We start from the raw sequence: 22,962 nt of genomic DNA, 5'->3' as shown, positions 1-22,962 counted from the left end.
AAACGTTATGCTAAATGTAATAAGCCAGACACAAAAGGACAAATCTGGTATGATTCCACTTATATGAAATATCTAGAATAAGCAAATTCTAAGAGACAGGAAATAGAGATTACCAGAGGCTGGGGCTGGCAGTTGAGGAGGGTGGGTGGGGTATAATGCTTGATGGGTACAGTGTTACTGTTCTGAGTGATGAAAAAAATTTGGTAATAGATGGTGGTGATAGAAGCACAACATTGTAAATGTAATTAATGCCACTGAATTGCACAGTTTAAAATGGCAAGTTTTGTTATATGTACGGTGCCACAATTTTTAAAATGTTTTTTTAAAAACTGAACCAATGAAGAGGAGCTATTGGGGGCATAAGAGGAGAAAGGAGAAAGCAGGAGGGAATGTTATCCAGAAAGAAAGAGCCAATCTATGCCTTCATGTGAAGTCACATGGAGCCCAGAGTGGAAAGATGAAAGGCTAAAGGGAGGCCTACAAGGGAAATGTTTGGAGGTGCTTGGAACCCAGCAGATGTTGCCATGAGATGTTAAGCAAGCCAGAGCCTGGAGAGAGCCAAAGGAAGCTGGGAGATGAAAGCCAGCCCCAGAGAAGCAAAGTGAGGAACCCCCCCCCCCCCCCCGGAACAGAGGCTGAAAGCAACGGAGCCCAGTGGAAAGGGGCCGGCAAGCCTACCCAGCTGGCAGAGGTTTCCCAGATCCTTGAAGTAAGGTATCTTTCCCTGGATACCTTGGTTTGGACATTCCATGGGCTTATGATTGAAAAATTGTAACATATTAAACCCCCCTTTATAAAAGCAATTCCGTTTATGGTATACTGCATTCTAGAAGCTAGCAAACTAACCCAAGTTTAGAGATGACCGAATTATTGAGCATGAACAGATTGATTGCATGCTTAGCCACAAAATGTATGTAAGAAAATGGCAGCCTTAATATGATGTGGGCATTATTTTTAGTATTGTAATAAGGTATAGGTCAATTCTAGGCTAAAGTTTAAGCTACCGTGCATGTCAGGCAGGGCAATTTTGGTTAGATCTAGTTTCATGTGGTAAAATAATTTATGAATTGGGGTGTCTTAATTCTGGGCTGACATAAATTCTTTCATTAATAAAAATTAGGGAGTATGCTGGTTTGAAAGGATTTATGTTTCAATCCTAATCAATCGTGTGGGAGCAACCGCTTCTTTTAATCCCTATTTAATAATGTCAATTGGAAACTTGATTAGGCTATCTTCATGGAGATGTGACTCACCCTCTTGTGGGTATTAACCTTGGATTAGAGGGAGATGTGACTCCTTCCATTCAGATGGGTCTTGGTTAGTTTACTGGAATTCTTCAAAAGACAACGCAAGCACTTGAGAAAAAAAAAGCTTGAGAAAGCCAAGCAGAGCCAAGCAGAGCCACAAGACCAAGAGATGATGCTGCCAGAGACCTTTGGAGATGAAAGAATACATCCCCGGAGGAGCTTCATGAAACAAGAAGCCTGGAGAGAAAGCTAGAAGACGCCACATTCACCATGTACCTTTCCAGTTGAAAGAGAAACCCTGAACTTCATCAGCCTTTCTTGAGTGAAGGTAACCTCTTGGTGGTGCCTTAATTTGGACGTTTTTATAGACTTGCTTTAATTGGGACATTTTCTCGGCCTTAGAACTCTAAACTAATACTTTATTACATTACCCCCTTTAAAAGCCATTCTAGTTCTGGTATATTACATTCCAGTAGCTAGCAAACTAGAACAGGGGGTTGTATTTGTGATCATAAGACTCTAAAGTTGTAAAACAGGATTAGGGAGTATAAGCAAGGCCAGTCACAAGCTTTTCATAATCACAAGGTAAAGGATAGATAATTACACAATCCTAAAAAAGTCAAGGCATTTGGGTAACAGTTCACTGAGTTTCCGTAATTTCAGATACTTCTTTTTAGCTATTCTACAGTATACCAAAAAGTAAGAAAAAGTCATCTATATAATGATTAAATCATTCTAATTATTTATTAATTCTTAATGTCTCAGTTACGAGCCACAAGCAATATGGTTCCTCAAATCCCCAAGGACATCTGCATCATAAAACAAACCACAAGATAAAGAACTCAGTTAACAGTCTAATTGAAGGACAATTAGAGTACCACAAATATCCACTAACCACAAACAACTTGTGTGCTTTTCTTTCCCTTTAAAATCCCTTGCCTGGAAATACCAAGATGGGACACAATTTCGGTTGCTACCTGCATTTGTGCCCCCAAATTACCATTCCAAGACCCCTAAATAAATGCCTTCGTTGCCTTGCAGCTTAGTTTATTTCTCAGTTGACCCCGAAGTAGTAATTTTAGTATTGGAAAAAACAGGATTCAAAGTGAAAGTATCACAGCCAAAAAAGAGGAATGTTATATATTGGAAACAGGAAACAATAGATCAAGAAGATATAATGATCATGAACATACTGCATATAACAACAGGAGTTACGAAATTTATAAATCAACAATGACCAGAACCATAGAGAAACAGATGACTCAACAAATGTTTTTAGATCTTTCTAACTCAGCATTTTCAGGAACTGATAGATTATACAGAAAAACAGAAAAAAAAAAAAAAGAAAGAAGATTTTTTTCAAAGATTCATTCATTTAACAAATATTTATTGAGGACTTAGTATGTGCCAGACTTGTCTAGTTGCTGGGGATACATTAATGAACAAAACAGTTCAAATCTCTGTTTTCCAAATGTATAGAGACGGAGACAGTAGTACCCCAGGACTGGTGTAGAGCAGAAATTAACTGTAAAGGGACACAGGGAAACATTTGGGGGCAATGAAAACGTTCGTTCTAAAACTGTATTATGATGATGATTGAAAAGTTCTGTAAGTTTAATGAAATTAAAGGAGCTTTAATTAATAATAAATAATAGATAAGCAAAATATACAGTATAGTCGATGTTAATAAAAACTACAGAGAAAAATAATGCAAAGAAGGGAGATAGAGAGAGAGGAGAGATCACTTTAAATGGTGTAGGCAGAGAATGCTTGCCTGGGAAGGTGTCATTTACATGACAACTGGAAGGAGGGGGAGTGAGCTTTGTGATGCTGTCTAAGGAAAGATTATCCCAAAGCAGCAAAATAAGTAAACAGCCCAACAAAAAAATAAATCATTTTGAAAAAATGAGCTTAAGAAATCAGAAAACAAGCAACAAGTCACACACGGAAAGCAGAAGAAAGGGGCCTACAAAAATAAGGGCAGCAATTAATGAAACAGAGAACATCAATAATTTATACCAAACTAAGGGTGACCTCTTTAAAAAGAACTGGCAGCACCGCTCAAGAAAACAGGAGGCAAGGAGCAACGAAATCACATAATAGAAAAAGAAAAAGAACTACAGATGCAATAGAGTTTAAAAGACTATAATTAACAGTGTTTGCTAACCTAGATGAGATAAATTTCTTAAAAAAATAGTAAATGCCAAAATTGATGCAAGAAGAGAAAGAAATGTGAAGAGACTAGTAATCTTTAAAGAAATTGACATAATTATCAAGGACAACCTGCACCAAATGGTTTTGCCATTGAGTTTTGGAAAGTTTCAAGGAACAGGAAACAACTAATTTATATACAAATTATTCCAGAAAATTGAAAAAGAGGGATAACCTCATTTCTTGAGGCTGGTATGACTTTGATTTCAATCCCGGACCGTATCAGAACAAGAAAAGGAAATTATGGCCCTTTTGCTCTTATATACGTGGATGTAAAAAATTTTAAATAAGATATTAACCATCTGAATCCAACAGTATATTGTAAATGAAATACATTAATTTCAAAAAGCATTTGTCCTAAAAATGGAAGAAGGAGGCAACATTAAAATTCTATCTGTGGGTGACTGCCTAGGCAACAAATACGTAGTAAGTATGGTTATTATTATTGGCTATTAATGATGGTGGGAGTGCAAACTAAGACAGCAACCTCAGAAAACAATTTGACATTATCTTGTAAAGTGGAACATGTGCATATCAGCAATTTCACTCCTGGTAATATATCCTTAACAATTTTGGTTACATGCCAGTGTAGATAGATAGAAGAATGTTCTTAGCATCTTTCTTTGAAATAGCAAAAATGAAAAAGAAAAAAAAAGAGCAACCTAAATGCCCATGAACTAGAAAATAGATAATGTGTGTTATGATCACCCAACAGAATGCTATTCAGCAACAGGCCTATGGGGAAGAGAGTGGAGCTCGAAATGAAAAGAGGAAAAATAATTAAAACTGGGAGAAAGAATTTGCAATATCACAAGAGCATGATGTGCTATAAGCTGCAACAGAGTAGGAAAAAAAATGGCAGATGAGTTTTAATTATAAGGATACTGTGTTATTTCACAGATTCCAAGGACAGAAATATGGCTGGGGTTGTGCTTCAGAAAGGAACTGAAAATAAGCTATTCTCTCTCTCCATCTCTTATCTCTGCTGCTCCATCTGGATTCGTCATAGCCTTCTCTCCTCATAGACTGATTTCCTCTGCATTCTCTGCAGGTTCGCTGTGATGATGGCGGCCCCACAGCTGTTACAGTTGTAAGTTGTAGTTCCAGCCACCTAATGAGCATGACCTAATCCTTCTGGGCCCTAATAAAGACTTCCCCGAAAAGAGCATCATGCAGGGTGTCAAGCACTAGTCCTTAAAAACCGTGGGCTGGACATGCCAAGACTTTTTACAATTTTGCTTGACAGTCACTACCCAGAGAATCTCTTTTGTTGCTCAGATGTGGCATCTCCCTCTAAGCCAACTCGGCAGGTGAACTCACTGCTGTCCCCCTACATGGGACATGACTCCCAGGGGTGTGAATCTCCCTGGCAACATGGGATAGAACTCCCAGGATGAGCCAGGACCCTGTATCATGGGATTGAGAAAGCCTTCTTGACCAAAAGGGGGAAGAGAGAAATGAGACAAAATAAAGTGTCAGTGGCTGAGAGATTTTAGAGTCAAGAGGTTATCTTGGAAGTTATTCTTATGCATTTATATATAGTTAACCCCATTTTAACTTATGATGTATTGGAGTGGCTGGAGGGAAGTACTTGAAACTGCTGGGCTGTGTTCCAGTAGCCTTGATTCTTTTACAATGTGACCATGTGATTGTGTAACCTTGTGTCTGATGCTCCTTTTATTCAGGGTATGGAAAGAGGAGTAAAAAAAAAATGATGAAAAATAAATAAATAATAGACAGAGATAAAGGGTTTAAAAATTGGGTAGATTGCAACACTAGAGGTCAATGAGAGGGAGGGGTAAGGGATGTGGGATATATGAGTTTTTTCCTCTTTTCTTTTTATTTCTTTTTCTGGAGTGATGCAAATGTTCTAAAAATGAACATGGTGATGAATGCATAACCATGTGATGAAATTGTGAGCCACTGATTGTATACTGTGTATGGACTGTGTGTGAAGATTTCTCAGTAAACACATAAAAAAAGTAATCAGGAAAAAACAAAACTGTGGGTTGGAATATAGACTGTACACTTCATTCCAAAGTTAAATTTCTTGAACTTGATAACTGTACTTAATGTAGTCACATAAATGAATAACCTTCTTCTTAGGAAATTTGCATAAAAGTATTAAGTGTTCAAGGAGCATAATATATACACCTACTCTCAGATGTTTAGAAAATAGACGGATGGCTAGATGGATGAATGGATGGATAGATGGATGGATAGTCAGATAGACAGACAGATAAATAGATAGATAGAGTCATATAACAAATGTAGCAAAATGTAATTCTGAAAACTAAGTAAGGTTATATTGGAGTTCTCCATGTTGGCTTTGTATTATTTTGGCACCTGTTTCATTCGAAATTATTTCAAAATAAAAAAGTTTTTAAAAACCACGAAACTGTGGCCCATATGATACAAACACAACTGCCAGAGGGCCATCCTGTGAACCTTGGATCAGGATAGTAATTCCCCCCAAATGGGAATCCTTGTGAACTGAGCAGGTATCTACTTGCAAATGACCAGTGTGGATATAGATTTACATTCATATGCAGGTTAAAGGACATGAATCTTAGATCTGATGCACACCCTCCCCCCAAGCCCCCACATATCCCAACTAACTCATTGCTTTAACTGATTCTTAAATGACCAAAAGGAGTTATCCAGGGAGAATTGTAGGACAGTGAAGACAGAGGAAGCAACATTGGTTGGAGGCATAAAAATGGGCATCATAAATGAGGAATGCCAGGGTCCCTGCGTGGCTACCACACATATTCCATGCTGGGATCTCAAACGGAGTGGGGGAAGGCAGGCAGAGTAGGTGGGGTCAGATTGTAAAAATGCCAGACATTTAAACTTTATTTTGAAGATAGCAGGGAGCCATTGAAGGCTCTAGAGTGAGGGTATGTTCGTGATAGCATCTATGGTTTAGAAAAATAAACCTGACAGCAGTGTGATAGATAAAAAAAACTTTAGTGTAGTCACTCATGTTAAGTGATACAAACAATAATGGTTAGTGAGGGACAATTGTTTCTTGAATTTATTTTGGTCCTCATCTTAATTTGTATTTATTAGCAAAAATCCCCTGGATAAATCAGAGAAACTGTTAAGCAATCGATGCCCTGTGTCAGTAAATACACAGCTTATTCACAGAATCCTCCTCTTCACCACCTGCAGAACAGAAGGCAAACACTGCACCTTCACTTGCAGCATGGTTGGAGGACATTATAAATAGAGTCCATGAGGAGAGTTCATTGTGCCTCCCAGGAAAAATCATCATATTGCAATTAATTGCAGTTCCTTTATGGACTGGAATAGGAGATGCTCTGAAAGTAATTGATATAAGGAAGCTGTACTTTATGCAAGATGTTCTTGATGAGCTGTGCTTCCTCTATCTCAATTAGTATTTCGTCCTAATCCGTTTAAGGTCAGCGTCCTCTGGCTACTGCTCATCTTCCTACATTTATGTAACTTAACCCAAAGCTGGTTTCAATCAGGCTTCACAGCCCACTGACTTCTGACAAGCTAATAACCTTCCTATGGTAATAATACTCCAGAGTCATGGAGGAGCTCTTCTAGTCCATTTTTCCTTAAACCAAGACTACAACAAATTCATGTCCAGGCAGTTGCTGGAGCTGAACTCAATTGAACTGTGCTCTTCTCAGTAGCTGGTCCATATTCACGTTTCTAAGCATCCAGAGCAAGAGCAGCACACCTGTGGGAGGGTAAGGCTAAGGCAACCAAGAGCTCTTGATAAGGAGCTTTGTCCCTCCTGCATGTAGAAGGCGGGAAAGTGGCCCTTCTTACCTCTTTTCTTTGGTATTTCTTCCTCTTAGAGGGTAGTTTGAGGGTCGTTTATGTGTCAAGAAATAGAGAAGGTGCTTTTTAAGTAGAAATAATAACAGTCTTCCTTCCTTTCTCACTGGGTTATCCCAAAAATCCAATGAGAAGTATTTCAAATTCCTTTGCAAACTATGAAGGGCCAACCTGCTCCTTTAGTGAAATCCTCCAACGTCACCTCGAGGACCTCAGAATGAAGTCCGGGCTCTGTCCAGCTCACAGGGTCTCCCTGGCCTGGCCCTGCTCACTTAAGCAGCCGTCTCCTGTCCCTTAGCCACCTCCTACTCTTGGCTTCAGCCAGCAGACGGCCTTCACAGGCGCCGGTACTCAATGGGTGGCGGCTTCTGCCGTCCCTCTGTGAGCACACTCTGCCCTGCACCTCTTTGTCACCCTCCAAAAGGCTTCCTCGCATGTTGTCCGCACTGCTGACATTTTGAGCTGATGACGCCTTGCTGTGGGGCCCTACCCGCTCCACTGTAGAATGCTGAGCAGCACACCTGGCCTGCACCCCCAGATTCCAGCAACATCTCCAGTCCTAACAACCACTGATATCTCCGGGCATTGCCAAGGGTCCTTTGAGAGCAAAATAACCCCCGTGAGATCACTACCTAAAGGTGACACTTACTAAAGGGGAATGCACTCCAGCTGTATTCAGATTCTTAAAAAGCAAAAAAATAAAAAATTAGGTGAACTGCATTATTAAGTGTTTTCAGTTAAAAAAATACAAAACAGGCGGGCCACGGTGGCTCAGCAGGCTGAATTCTTGCCAGGCATGCCAGAGACCCGGGTTCAATTCCCGGTGCCTGCCCACGCAAAAATAAATAAATAACTAAATGGCTTTCTTTATTTGCCATTAGGAATCTGATTTTCTTTCAAGCCACCATCACACTAATGAGAGAAAACAGTTGATCTGGCCGATTTGAGAAAGGCATCTGGGTCTTCTCTGGTTTCAAACCATCTCTTTTATTGCATGGAATGTGAAAAGTTCCTCTTGAAAATTTGATTTCATCTTTGCTCATGAATAACAGCTGCACGCAAATATCCGCTTTTGCATAAATTATGAGTTGGCTTCGGATCACGTAAGTATCCTATGGGTCTATTTTGTTTTGTGTCTCGGGAGAAGTAAAGGTGGCGGAATGAGTAGGTATTTGTAAGGTTGCGCAGTGGCAGACTGGGGATGGGGCGCAGTCTCCAGTCCTCCCATCTAGACATGACATGCTACCTAAGTAGGGCCGAAATAGAGTCAGCCCTTCTCTAAGGGCACTTGAAAATTTCCCAGTCTTTGCTAAGAGAAGAGAGGACTAACCTCTCCTCCCCTGAGATCGCTATAAAACTTTATGGTTGTTTCAAACCTCCCTTCTCGCCCACACTTCAGGGAGGCAGAGAGTGGGGGATGGCGAGCCCACATGGAGCACTCCCTCTGCCTTCTTCCTCTCCTCTTCCTGCAGCTGCAACCAGCTTTGTTCTGCCTTCATCACCCACCTGGAAGAGATTCCCCAAGAGTCAGCATCTTTTCCTTTCACAAGGGACATTCTCTGTCCCATCCCCTTGAGCCATAACGGGAATTATGCAGAGGCTGCCGGGAAAGAACTGCGTCCCCTGACAGAGCAGCAAGTGGTGTTAATTAAAAAATGCATCTCCCTTACACATTCATCAGATGACACTTAGTCATCTGTGTCCTCATTGCTGGGCCTTCTCATCAGGGCAGAATTACTGCACCCCAGTTCCTAGCCTGATGCCTGTAATCAGTTTCTATAGCTGCGTAACAAAGTATCAGAAACGCAGCAACTTAACACAGCATGCATTTATTATCTCCCAGAGTCCGTGGGTCAGGAGACCAGGTACAGCTCGTGAGTTCCCCTGTTCAGGACATCACAGGGCTGCAGCCGAGGTGTCAGCCGGCTCTAGGGTCCCCTCGGAGCCTCAAGGGCCTCTTTCACCTTCACGGGGTTGTTGGCAGGTTCCAGCCCACTGCAGCTGTGGAACGCTTGGTGGCTGCTTCTTCAAGGACAGCAGCAGAATGTCTCAGACACTTTCAAGGCTTTCCTCTGATCAAGTCATACCTGCCCAAGATGATCTCCCTTTTGATTAACTCAAAATAAACCGATATCTAAAATCACTTCGCTTTTGCCATAACAGGTAACCTAATCATGGAAGTGACATTGGTCAGATTCCCTGGTCCCATCCTCACTAACGGGAAGGGCTTATACAAGGGGAATGGGTGATTGGGGGTAAAATCTACCCACCACAATACCTCAAAGATATTTGTTGAATGAATGAAAGAAGGGTGAATGTATGTGCTCTATTTGTCTTCACAGTTATGCTGGGGGGGGGGGGGGTAGGCAGGTATTATTATTTCTTACTTTATAGAGAAAAACACTCTCAGAGACAGCGCTTGATATTCCTGTATTCCAAGAGGGAGAAATTGCTAGATAAGGCTTCAGCCCAAGATCTGTCTGAAAGTCCAAAATCCTTTATCCAGCACAATACTGCATCTCACTCCTCTATCCTGCCACCATCTCTGGCATAAGTAGGGTCAGCCTCTATGTTTCTACTCACTGGCTGGAGCTGGCCATAAGGGAGAGCAAGAGTCTGCTTTCTCCTGTCTGGAGTTTTGCCTTCTAGCCCATCCATCCCTACACCAGTTGGTGCCTGTAGATTCTGTGCTAGTGCATCTTCTCAGGATGGAGATGGAGAAGGTGGCGAGCCAGACTCCCTCCTTTATCCCTGCCTCCCCTCCAGAAAGCTTAGTCAGCTGTGCCCCTTTCCCTGGTGGAAATAGTGGGGAAAAGAATCCTGGGGAGCCCTAGGAGAGGCTCTGGGGCCAGTCTGGGGGGCAGTGGTTGTGGTTCACACATTTGAAGAGAATTTGTGGGAGAGAAGTGGGGGGATAGGCTTCCTTTTCTATCTGAGCCACTGTTTCCCCATGGCCCTTTGAGTGTCTACAACATCTCTGGGTCTGGCACAGCCTGGCTTCTTTTTCCTCCCTGTCCCTTAATTCTTCCTAGTTTATTTACGATCTTTCATAAGCCAAACACTTTTCATCTGCCTTTGTGTTGATAGACTCTTTGATTTTTATCACATGGAAACTCTGTATGACATTAAAGTCCCTCTGTTGTAGTACAATATGCATAATGCATAGGCAATAGCCCACCCGTGTCAAAACATCCAGGCATAAATCCAAGGCAGAAGATATTTGTATATTTTCATAGTCCACTTTAGGCTTTCATTACAATGCAGCTATGAACCATAGATGTGACTACATCATTGTCATTCACTTCATGTTGACAATTTCCATCGAAACACAATCATTTCTTCTCACCAGCCAACCCTCTTCAATCTACTGAGAGCCTCCAAAACAAGTTATCTGCAGCCTGTTAAAGATCCAGCTCATTTAGTCCCACTCACTTCTCCTGAGACCCAAAACAACATAAACCTTTAGGATATTTGTGTGTTCAGAGGCAAACTTATAATTTACTCAAAAGGGAACAACTTCTGAGAGCAGCTGCTATTCATGAGTAAATACAAAATTAAATTTCAGAGAAGAACTTTTCACATTTCCCACAAATAAACCTCCTAACGGCCATTTACATAGAGCAGACAAATGCTAAAGAGACCTCTAGAGTTTAGCTAGGTTGTCTGCATGAAGGTTTTATTGGTGAAAAATGAAAACTTGGAACCAGAGAGCTTGCTCTTCTCATCCCCTCAACTCTCTCCTGGCTAGCCTTCCACTCTATTGATTGCCCATCCAGCATCCAAGTTGACTAAATATGGCAGAGGGATTGGCATATCCAAGGACATAGAGGCATGGAAGTCTTCTGTTTGTGGAAATGAAAACAATTACTTATACTTGGAGGGCAGGGAGAAAACAGTGATAGGACCTGAAAGATGGTGGAGGTGTGATTGCCAAAGGCCCTCTGAGGAGAAGTGCATGTTCTGTCCCAGAGATCCTCTGCGTGGAAGGCCCTGTGGAGTGGGTTGAATTGTGACCCACAAAAGAGATGTCCATTTCCACCCCCAAAACCTGTGAACGTGAGCTTATTTGGAAAAAGAGGTGTGCAGGTGTAATTAAGGACCTTGAGATGAGGTCATCCTGGATTCTTTGGGCGATCCCTAAATCCAATCATAATTGTCTACCTGAAACATGCAGGGCAGAGACATGGGGAAAAGAGGAGAACGCCTTGTGAAGATGGAGGCAGAGACTGGAGTGATGCAGTGTTGTTCTAGTTTGCTATCTGCTGGAATGCAATATACCAGAAACAGAATGGCTTTTAAAAAGGGGAATTTAATGAGTTGCTAGTTTACAGTTCTAAGGCTGAGAAAATGTCCCAATTAAAACAAGTCTAAAGGAATGTCCAATCAAAGGCATATAGGGAAAGATACCTTGGTTCAAGCAGGCCGATGAAGTTCAGGGTTTCTCTCTCAAGTGAGAAGGCACATAGTGAACACAGTCAGGGCTTCTCTCTCAGCTGGAAGGGCACATGGCAAACACGGCATCATCTGCTAGCTTTCTCTCCTGGCTTCCTATTTCATGAAGCTCCCCGGGAGGTGTCTTCCTTCTTCATCTCCAAAGGTCGCTGGCTGGTGAACTCTCTGCTTTGTAGTATTACTCTTTCTGAATCTCTCTGAATCTCTCATTCTCCAAAATGTTTCCTCTTTTATAGGACTTCAGAAACTAATCAAGACCCACTCAAATGGGTGGAGACATGTCATCTCCTAATCCAGTTTAACAACCACTCTTGACTAAATCACATCAACAAGGGAGATGATCTCATTACAGTTTCAAATATACAGTATTGAATAGGGATTATTCTACCTTTATGAAATGGGATTTATATTAAAACATGGCTTTTCTTAGGGGACATGCTTCCTTTCAAACCAGCACAAGTGTCAAGCCAAGGATGGCTGGACGAGTCAAGGAAGGATTCTCCCAGAGAGCCTTGGGAGGGAGCACCACCCATTCAACACCTTGATTCCAGACTTCTAGCCTCCATGACTCTGAGGGAATAAATGTTTGTTGATGTAAGCCGTCCCAGTTTGTGGTATCTTGCATAGTGGCCTTAGTACACTGAGCTACCTTCCCACAGTCTGGCCTTTACAGTGATCCAATATTCATCTTTCAAAATTACCTCAAGAGTCATGTTCTCTGTGATGACTTCTGCAGCCATCCGAAGGAGAGTCAGGCATTCCCAGCTCTCAGCCAATGCCTTTTAAAGTGGCTGTGCTGATTTGAATCTATTATGCACCCCCAGAAAAGCCATGTTTGTTAATCCAATCTTGTGGGGGCAGACCTATTGTTGGGTGGGACTTTTAGATTAGGTTGTTTCCATGGAGATGTGATCCACCCAGTTCAAGGTGGGTCTTAATCCTTTACTGAAGTCCTTTAAGAGAGCTCATGGAAACAGAGAGAACTTAGAAAGAAAATGTCCCAGGAGAAGCCAGACAGACCTATAGGAGCTGAGAGAGCCATTTTGAAACTAGCCCAGGAGAGAAGGGCCAGCAGACAAAGCTATGTGCCTTCCCATGTGGCAGAAGGACCCCGGATGCAATCAGCCTTTCATGACTGAAGGCATCCTCTTGTTGATACCTTAATTTGGACATTTTCATGGCCTTAGAATTATCACTTGCAACTTAATAAATCCCCTTTGTAAAAGCCAATCCATCTCTGGTATATTGCATTCTGACAGCTTTAGCAAACCAAAGCAGTGGCTGTTATGCTTTCCTCGGTTCTACTTCTCCCATCGTTTCTGCTCCATGTTTTGAGGACACTGGCTGTCTTTGATCTTCTTTTCAGACTGGTTTACAGTGCTTAAATCCCTCAGGGTACTGTCTGCAAGGATTCTCAACAGCCCTTTCCAAAGGTGGGATTCAAAGCTTGGAAATCATTTAAGTGATTTCTCCCTTGTACTTACACACATGGGTGTTGAGGTGAGGATTAAGACTGATATAGATTTGCTACTTGAAATAGAGTACCCAAATGAGCACATGAAAAGATGCTCAACATCATATGTCATTCGGGAATTACAAGTTAAAACAACAATGAGATACCATCACATACTTATCAGAATGGCTAAAATCTGAAACACTGACTACATCAAATGCTGACAAGGATAAGGAGCAGCAAGTTTCATTCATTGCTGGTGGGAATGCAAAAGGGTACAGCCGCTTTGGAAGACAGCCTGGCAGTTTTATACAAAGTTAAACGCAAGCTAACCATATGTTCCCACAATCGTGGTCCTAGGTATTTACCCAAATGAGTTGAAAACTTACATTCAAACAAAAACTTGCACAGGGATGTTTACAGCAGTTTTATTCATAATTAACCTAAACTGGAAAAAACTAAGGGCATCTTCAATAGGTAAACGGATAAACAAACTGTGGTACATCCATAAAATGGAGCATTATTTAGGAAGAAAACGAAATGAGCTATCAAGTCATGAAAAGACACAGGAGAACCTTAAATATGTATCATTGCGTGAAAGAAGTCAGTTTGAAAATGCTACATGCTGATGCTTCCAACCCTATGACAGGCTGGAAAAGGCAAAACTGTAGAGATAGTAAAAAGCTGAGTGTTTGCTGGAGGCTTAGGGGGTTCAGGAGGAAGGATGAATAGTTGGAGAAGAGGGCATTTTTAGGGCAGTAAAATCATTCTGTATGAGACTGTCATGATTGATACGTGACATTTTGCTTTTCTCAAAACCCATAAACTATACAACACAAAGACTGAACAATGAAAACTATGGACTTCAGTAATAATTTATCAATTGATGTACATTGATGTTTATCAGTCATAACGAATGTATCACATTAATGCAAGATGTCAATATTAGGGGAAACCTTGTATGTACTGAGGTAGAGAGAGGGGTGTCCTAGTTTGCTAGCTGCCAGAATGCAACATACCAGAAACAGAATGGCTTTTAAAAAGGGGAATTTAATAAGTTGCTAGTTTACAGCTCTAAGGCCAAGAAAATGTCCCAATTAAAACAAGTCTATAGAAATGTCCAATCTAAGTCATCCAGGAAAAGAAGGTACATCAAGAAAGCCAATGAGTTCAGAGTTTCTCTCTCAAGTGGAAGGGTGAACACAGGGTTTCTCTTTCATCTGGAAGGGCATGTGGCAAACACGGCATCATCTGCTAGCTTCCTCTCATGAATTCCTGTTTCATGAAGCTCCCTGGAAGGCATTTTCCTTCTTCATCTCCAGAGGTCACTGGCTGGTGGACTCTGCTTCTTGTGGCTATGTTGTTCTGCTCTGCTCTCTCTGAATCTCTCAGTCTCCAAAATGTTTCCTCTTTTATAGGACTTCAGAAACTAATCAAGACTCACCCAAATGGTGGAAACGTGTCGTCACCTAATCCAGTTTAACAACCACTCTCGGCTACATCACATCTCCAGGGAGATGATATAATTACAGTTTCAAACATACAATGCTGAATAGGGATTAGAAGAAATGGCTGAATTTACAAAATGGGATTAGGATTAAAACATGGCTTTTCTAGGGTCCATACATCATTTCAAACCAGCACAAGGGAATATATGCAAGCTGTCTGTATTTTCTGCACAATATTTCTGTAAATCTGAAAGTGCTCTAAAAAAGAAAGTCTATTTCAGAAAAAAACAAACAGTAACAAAAATCAGAGTACTTAGAGCAAGCCTTCTGGTCTGCTTTCTTGGCTATTGGTGGTGACCTCTCCTTACCTCATTCAACTCTTGCCATTAGAAATCGGCCCTCCTAGCTTCTCCTGGCTTCTCCTCACTGTGTTGAGCCAACTTATTAAAGTCGTACAGCTGCCTTCCCGGGAAGAAGGCCAGAACTAATCATCTCACCAAATCTCTAGTAAGAGGTTAAATACAAATTTGAGGCATAATTGACACAAAAAGAAAGGGATTTTATGAACTCTAGGAAATGATGCATTTGCTTCCCAAATGCCTTCGTACTTGTGTGGTGTCTGAAGTTTACCTCTCTGCCCTTCCCCATCCCAGTGTGTCTAGCTCTGGGGCCACCTCTCAGAGTCCCCACCTGTGACAGGTTCAATTACATACCCCAGCGAAGACATATTCTTCATCGTTTTCCACATTCCTGTCAGTGAGAAACCAATTGTAAGTAGTATCTTTGACTATGTTAAGGTGAATGAGGGTATAGAGTAATGTGTGAATACGGTCTTTTAAAATCCTATTTAGCCATGGACCAAGTGGACAAGGCTGGGTCTTAATCCATATTAAGGGAAGCCTTAGAAAGAGAAGAAACCTAAAGCTGGCGTCAGAGAAGGCCACACAGAAAGAAGCCAGAATCAGCAGAACGTGGGAAAGGCAGACAAAAGGAGAGGACATCACCGTGTGATGGGAAGCTGAGATTCAACCCAGGAACCCCAAAGATTGCCAGCAGCCAGCATCAGAAAGCTATAGAATCCAAGAGAAAGTAAGCCTAGCTGATCTCTTGCTTTTGGAACTCTTCTAGCCTCAAAACCACGAGCCAATAAATTCTTGGTGTTTAAGCCAATCCATTGTGTGGTGTTGGTCACAGCAGCCTGATAAATTAACGCACCAGTTACCTCCCAACTTTAAATTCCTCTCGTCTCTGTAATGCAGAAGATTCGGTTCTGTCTCAGGGCCTGATCTCAAAATGCAAGCTCAGCAAAGCACTGAGCCCACCCTCCTTGGAGAGTTTCCCACCTGAGCATGCCCTGGTGATAATCATACCTCACCCTGAGCATCTCATCCACATGTTTCATTTAAACATTTCTAGTGCTTTCCTTGATAGGTCAAATAGGTTTTCTCCATCTCTTGATACATAACTTCTATTATCAGAGAGAAAAAAGGAAATTTTAGATAGCATGTGTGACAATGGAATGCATGCCCAGACAGAAATAAGTATTAAGACATGGCCTGACTGTTCATAGAATTGTATATTAGAATAATTCTTTAGAAATCCTTTATCTAGTATGCATAGTTGTTTAAATAGGCTTTCTCTTAGATCTGAATATTCCTCTACCCCATAGAAAAGTCTTTCAGAATTGTACATGTATATATACAGTGCTTTGTAACAGCAAAACACCAGAGACAGATTGTTCACCATTAAATAAGAAAATAGTTGAATACATGACAGTACATCCACACAAGGAGTACTGCTGTCATCACAAAGAATCCTTAGGTATGTAGATCATTAATTTTTTTGTATCAAACTTTTTTAAAAAATTAGAGAAGTTGTAGTTTGCAGAAAAATCAGGCAGAAAGTACAGAGATCCCATATACCCACACTCACACACACATTTTTCCCTATTACGAACACTGCAGTAGTGTGGTATCTTTGTCGCAATTGATACAACAATAATATTAAGGTATCCTATTAACTATAGCCTATAGCTCACATTAGGGTTCACTCTTTGTGTTGTACAGCTGTATGTTTGTTTGCTTTTCTCTTGGTAACTTATGATCAATGTAAATTTTAATTTGTAATGTAACAAATTAAATTAATTGTTAATTACATTCACAAAGTTGTGCCACCATCGCCATCATCCATGGCCCAAACTTTTCCGTAGCTCCAAATAGAAACTCTGTTACCAGTTGAGCATTAACTTCACTTTCCGCAGCCCCACCTTCCCCCTGGCAACCTGTATTCTAGTTTCTGACTTTATGAATTTACTAGATGTGTATACTCTTTTTTGTCCTTACTTTTTTACTCATCTGTCCATACCCTGGATAAAGGAGCATCAGCCACAAGGTTTTCACAACCCACAGTCACACTGTAAAAGCTATATAGTTATACAATCATCTTCGAAAGGCAAGGTTACTGGAATACAATTCAACAGTTTCAGTATTTCCTTCTAGCTATTCTAATACACTGAAAATTAAAAGGGGGTATCTATATAATGCATAAGAATAATTTCTCAACTCTATTTGAAATCTCTCAGTGACTGACACTATATTTTGTCTCATTTCTCTCTTCCCCCTTTTGGTCAAGAAGGCTTTCTCAATCCCATGGTGCCGGGTCCCAGCTCATCCTGGGGGTCATGTCCCATGTAGCAGGAAGGGCAGTGAGTTTACCTGCTGACTTGGCTTAGAGAGAGAGGCCACAGCTGAGCCAACAAAAGAGGTTCTCTGAAGGTGACAATTAGGCCTAATTTTAAGTAGGCTTAGTCTATCCTTTGCAGGAATAAGTTTCATAGGGCCAAGTCTTACGATTGAGGGCTCAGCCTATTAAATTGGTATGGTATCTTTGTTTGTTTGTTTTCTTGGTAACTTATGTTCAACGTAACAGTGCCTGCGAGAGTATCAGGAATTCCCCACGTGGGGAAGTTTAATATATCCTTCTTTCTCCCCAGTCCCTCCAGGGGGCTTTGCAAATACTTTTTTATTCTCTGTCCAAGTTGTTCTAGGGCATATCAGGGCATCACACTAACCTCTACAAACCAACATGCCCTCACTCCCTATTCAGGATTCCATGTAATAACTATATTTAAATAAAGTGACCCATACAAGTTAAATTAGACATTGTGCTGCCAAAAAAATGTAAATTTTGCACCAAATAAACATCTCTTCCTTTAGTCTCACACAGAAGTTGAAATTTTAAAGTATAGACCATATCATCTTTTACCCTGTGTTATGATTTACCTTAGTCCTATCCAGATCAGCTTCATTCTTATCTCTAATTGAAGTCTGATCACTTTTTCAACTTTTTAAAAGTTGCTGTATGGGATACCACTGACTTTCATAGCTTTAGAGCTCTAACTCTGAATCTCAGCTGTCATACGAATACCTCAAGTTCCAGGGAATGACCAGGATATACACAAATAGCTCAGCATCTCAGAATTTAGAAACAACACAACTCTGGAATAGATGTCACTACTGTAAGAGCTTACAATTTAGGAACCTTAACAATAGGTCCCAGCCTAATAACCTATGCTCTTTGATTTCAATTCTCAGAGTTTGTATATTATAGTTAGTCCATATGAATGAGGCATGATAATATTTGTCTTTTTGTTTCTGAGATTTCACTCCACATTCTATCCTCAGGTTTCATTCATGTAGTTGCATGCCTCGCAACTTCATTCCTTCTCACAGCCATAGATGTGTATATTCTGATCTGAAAAAAAAATGTTTATGACACACCGTTGAGTGTTTACTTATTCTTTTCCTGTGTCAGCGTTGTAAATTCGGTCACTCTACACTCAGATGTACAAATGGAATCTTATGAACTCCCACACTTGGGATAGCAAGGGAAAAAAATTTAGTCTGAAACCCAAATCTTCCCAATCCACTAATTTAAGTAGACTTTTTAGTTACTCTGTCTCTTCTCAGACCACTCAGGCAAATGCTCAGCCTTCATTTTCTCCAAGAGAAGATTTTGCTGGGGGGGGGGGGGGGGGGGGGGGAGGGACCAGGCCTCCTGCTGGTCCCTGCAGGGGCACTGACAAGGGTCTGCCAAGGTAAGATGTGTGTAGTCCTAATCCCTGAGCCTCCTGCTGCCATCAAACTCTGCCCTAGTTCCAGTCTATCTTCCATATTACAGCCACAGTGACCTGTTCCAAAATGCAAGTCTAATTACGTCTCTCTTTGAATAGGAAACCTTATACCTCCTTATTGCCCTTAGGAAAAGGATACAAACTTGAACATAATCTAGGTGGCCTTGCATGTGTCACCCTGAATTTTCTTTCCAGTCTCATCTTGTACCAGACACACCCTAGTGCAGCAGCCACAGGGATCTTCCTTCAGTTCCTTCAATATAAACAACATTGCACCTCCTCACCACCACCCAGCCTCCTTCTCTGTTAATTTCTAATATTTCTCTACATCCTTTTCTCATGGTCATCTTCCCTTGACATCCTTAATTCTCCCAATTACATCCACCTACACCTGCCCTTCAAAGGTCTCATGAAGTTGTAATTTGGTATTTATTTATGATATGTGTAATACCCAAAGCATAATTCATGTTTGATTAATATTTGTTTTCCCTTCTCTGTGATGGTTAGGTTCAGGTGTCGACTTGGCCAGGTGATAGTGCCCAGTTGCTTGGTCAAACTGTTGCTGGGAGGACTTTTCATGGACTTAAATCATCAGCGTGTAGATTGCATCTATGGCTGGTGACATCTACAGTCAGCTAAAGGGGGGTGTCTCCCACACTGAGAAACACTTAATCTTATCAGTTGAAGGCTTTAAAGGAGAAATCAAAAGAGACTCTCTCTCTCTCCTCCAGCCCCAGTCAGCCTCTCCTGAGGAATTCGTTGAAGACCTTCATTGGAATTGCTAGCTTGTGGCCTGCCCTACAGAATTTGGACTGTATATCTGCACAGTTATGTGAAACACTTCTATAAAATTTCATATTTACACATATCAGATATCTCCTGTTGGTCCTATTCCCTAGAGAACCCTGTCTACTACATTCTCCTTTCTGAATTATGGTTTAGTCCTGGAGACCTGGTTGCTATGCCCTGAGGGGAACCTCTTTTCCTGCCTGGTATTTACCATGGTAGGTTAATAGATTGAAATTTGAGTTTATAAAACAGTTTCAGAGTTTTGGCTAGAATGATTCAGTTCTCCAAGACCCAGTCCAGAAATTATCGTTAATTATGCCTCATTCGTAGGTTTATTAACACACTTACAACCAACAGTGATAAACAAAGGATTCCTTTCTCTGCACCCAGTGCATGTGAAATAGAAGATAATGAGGGCACAGAGCAGATCCAGAAGCAACTGTCCTCTCCTTTGGAGGTAATGGCCGTAAAGTTTTGCTGACATGTGCGAATGTTTATAACACATTGCCGAGTGCTTGTTCTCCTGTATCAGTACATTCACTTCCATGACACTCGGCACTCGGATCTGCAAAGAAAATGTTATTCCATTGCATTCTATTAACTTACCTGGTCTAATGAGCCCTCACCTACTCCCTTGTGACACAGAAAAGAACACACTGAAAGAACAAAACTGAAAAGTCAACCAAATGAAAAACATCTTCAGACTGCAGACTTTTCTTCCCTTGTGTGAGTAGAGACCTCATTATCTAATTCCTTGTGGCTTGAGGTTTTCCCTTATTTGCTCTAGCAGTAATTATTTAAGTCAAGTATTTGTATTTTAATATCGTAGATTTGATCAATGATAAGATGTTTCTCACAAACCCTGGGGATAGGCCCCTTCTCATTTGCATTGCAAAAGAGTTAAAACCAAAGCACGGCAGAATGCTGTGACTTGTCTAGAGCTGGGGTAAGGCGGTGGCTGCTGACCCAGCTGTTTAAACCAGGTCCCTGAAGTCCTATCTAGAGAGCCAGGTTTGAGACACCCCCACCCCCACCCCGCTCTTCCCCCAAATGTGTCCTAATCTACATTGGCGAAGGCTCTCATTGTTCACATAAAAATAATGTCTAACCCCTGGAAACCTCAGTCGAATATTTCTTCTTGACAGAATTGAAAATCCAGTCAGGGTTAAAAGATTGATAGGATTAATAGTTGCTTCCTTACTATGCCATTATTTTTAGTTATTCAACATCACAGAGTCTTCATAATGGCTAAGAGACAGGAAACACTTGCAACCGGTTACAGATGTGTGATTCTGGATTCAATCTGGGTTTGGACAACCCACTGTAAAGGAAATTTTTGGAAGGATTGAAGGGAAATTGAATGCAGGCTGTGTCTTAAATATTAAGAATTTTTATTAATTGTGAGGTGATACTGTTATGTCAATCATGTAGGAAAATGTTCTTGCTTTTTTGGGCAATGCATACGGAAATAAATTTTTTAAACACATTTTGAAGTTTCAAAAAGAAATATATCAAATTGTTAACAGTGATTTCTGGTGAAAGGGGTTAGGAGGAGGTAATTTTCACCTTCTACATTACACACTTCTCAATTGTCTAAGTTCTTGGCAACACACACACACTATCTGACAGAAAAGTATGCATGCATATTTAAAACCATGCCCTTGGGAGACGCCAGATAAATCCAAGTTGAAAGACATTCTACAAAATAACTGGATTGTACTCTTCAAAAATGTCAAGATCACGAAAGACAGACTGAGGAACTCTTTCAATTAAGGGAGACTAAATTGTCATGACAACAAATGTACTGTGAATTGCAACCTGGACTAGCAAAAAGTTTTGCTTTTTTCTGTTTTTTTTTTTTTGCTATAAAGGATATTAACAGAACAATTGGCAAAATATACAGTCTTTAGATGAGAGGATAGTAACTTATCATTGGTAATGCCCTGATTTTTGTCATTTTGCTGTAGTGTGTGTATATGTGTGTACGTATAGACAGAGAGAAAGAGGGAAGGAAGAAGAAAGCAGGGAGGGAGAAAAAATAAGCAAATGTGGTAAGATGTTAATAATTGGGGAATCTGAGTGAAGGGTTCACAAAAGTTCTTTGTACTATGCTTGCAACTTTTCTGTAATGAAAAGTTACCCCTCAAATCCCTTCTTTTTTGAAGAGACTGGAAAGTGACTTCCTCATCTGGGAAATGGAAATAATAATAGTACTTATCTCTTGGTCTTGTGATGGCTAAATTAGATGATGCTGATAAAGTACTTAGCATGTTATAAGACATAAATTGAATTGGTCAAGTCACAAATTGCTGAAAACAAAGTCTTAAATACAAAGGGATCTTCTGAGGTATAAACTTAAAATTCCAAACAACAAAATGCCTGCTTAATCCAAAGCATCTACCTTCGGGGCAAACAGAAACTGTAAGAATTCGAGAGTTTTGCCACGCAAAGGAGGATTCCAAGAGACGTTCTCTCATGCAACATGCAAGGGGTTTATTTACCACACATGTGTGGGGCTCACTGAACACACAGGAACAGAGAGCCCCGAGCCTGGGTTTGGGGAAGTTTTTAAGGGGTAGGAGGAGGGGGGTGAGGGTTGAGCATGGGTCACGAGTGCTGCTTCATGCAAGAAGCAGATAACAAACACTTTTGCAAGAAGCAGATAACAAACATTGTTGCAAGAAGCAGATAACTGCCCCTGGAAAGTTCCGGGTTGTTTTTCTTAGCCTGATGGGGCCCATAACTCTTTTCTTTACAATTCTTATCTCACACCAAATGCATAGCAGTGAATATAGAATGATACAAATGCTTTTCTGGATATTTCTATCATTCAGAAGCTAAAATATATGTAAATAGCTAAATTAAGCAGGAAAAATTAGCTACTGTTAAGCTTTATAAAATCCTTTTTTACATTCCCCACTCCTTTTTGTATATATCTCTAATCTTAGAGATTTTTTTGGGTTATTTAACACCGAGTACTGTTGTCTGATGAGCATTAATTTGACATTTCTAATCTGCCCCTGTAAAAACTGTATAATTTTATTTAGAATACATGGTCCTATAGTTATTATTAAAAGTAACACAATTAAAGGTCTAACGAGAGCAGATAATAGCATCGTCAACCAGGGGGATTTAGTAAACCAAGATTCAAACCATCCCTGTTGCGCCTCTCGTTCTTTTTGTCTTTCACGAAGGTGCTCTCTGAGTTTTGTCATGGACTCTTTAACAACACCAGAGTGATCCGCATAGAAACAGCACTGCTCTTTTAAAGCTGCGCATAGTCCCCCCTCTTTAAGGAAAAGTAAGTCAAGTCCCCGCCTATTCTGCAGAACTACTTCTGAAAGGGAGGTTAGAGAATTCTGAAGGGCTGAGACAGATCTTTCTATTTCTTTTAAGTCTTGATCTATCGCGGCCTGT

The sequence above is a fragment of the Tamandua tetradactyla genome, chromosome 4, assembly GCF_023851605.1.
Source record: "Tamandua tetradactyla isolate mTamTet1 chromosome 4, mTamTet1.pri, whole genome shotgun sequence".
Classification (NCBI taxonomy): Eukaryota; Metazoa; Chordata; class Mammalia; order Pilosa; family Myrmecophagidae; genus Tamandua; species Tamandua tetradactyla.
The sequence above is the reverse complement of the archived record's forward strand: the minus strand, read 5'-3'. Positions refer to the sequence as shown.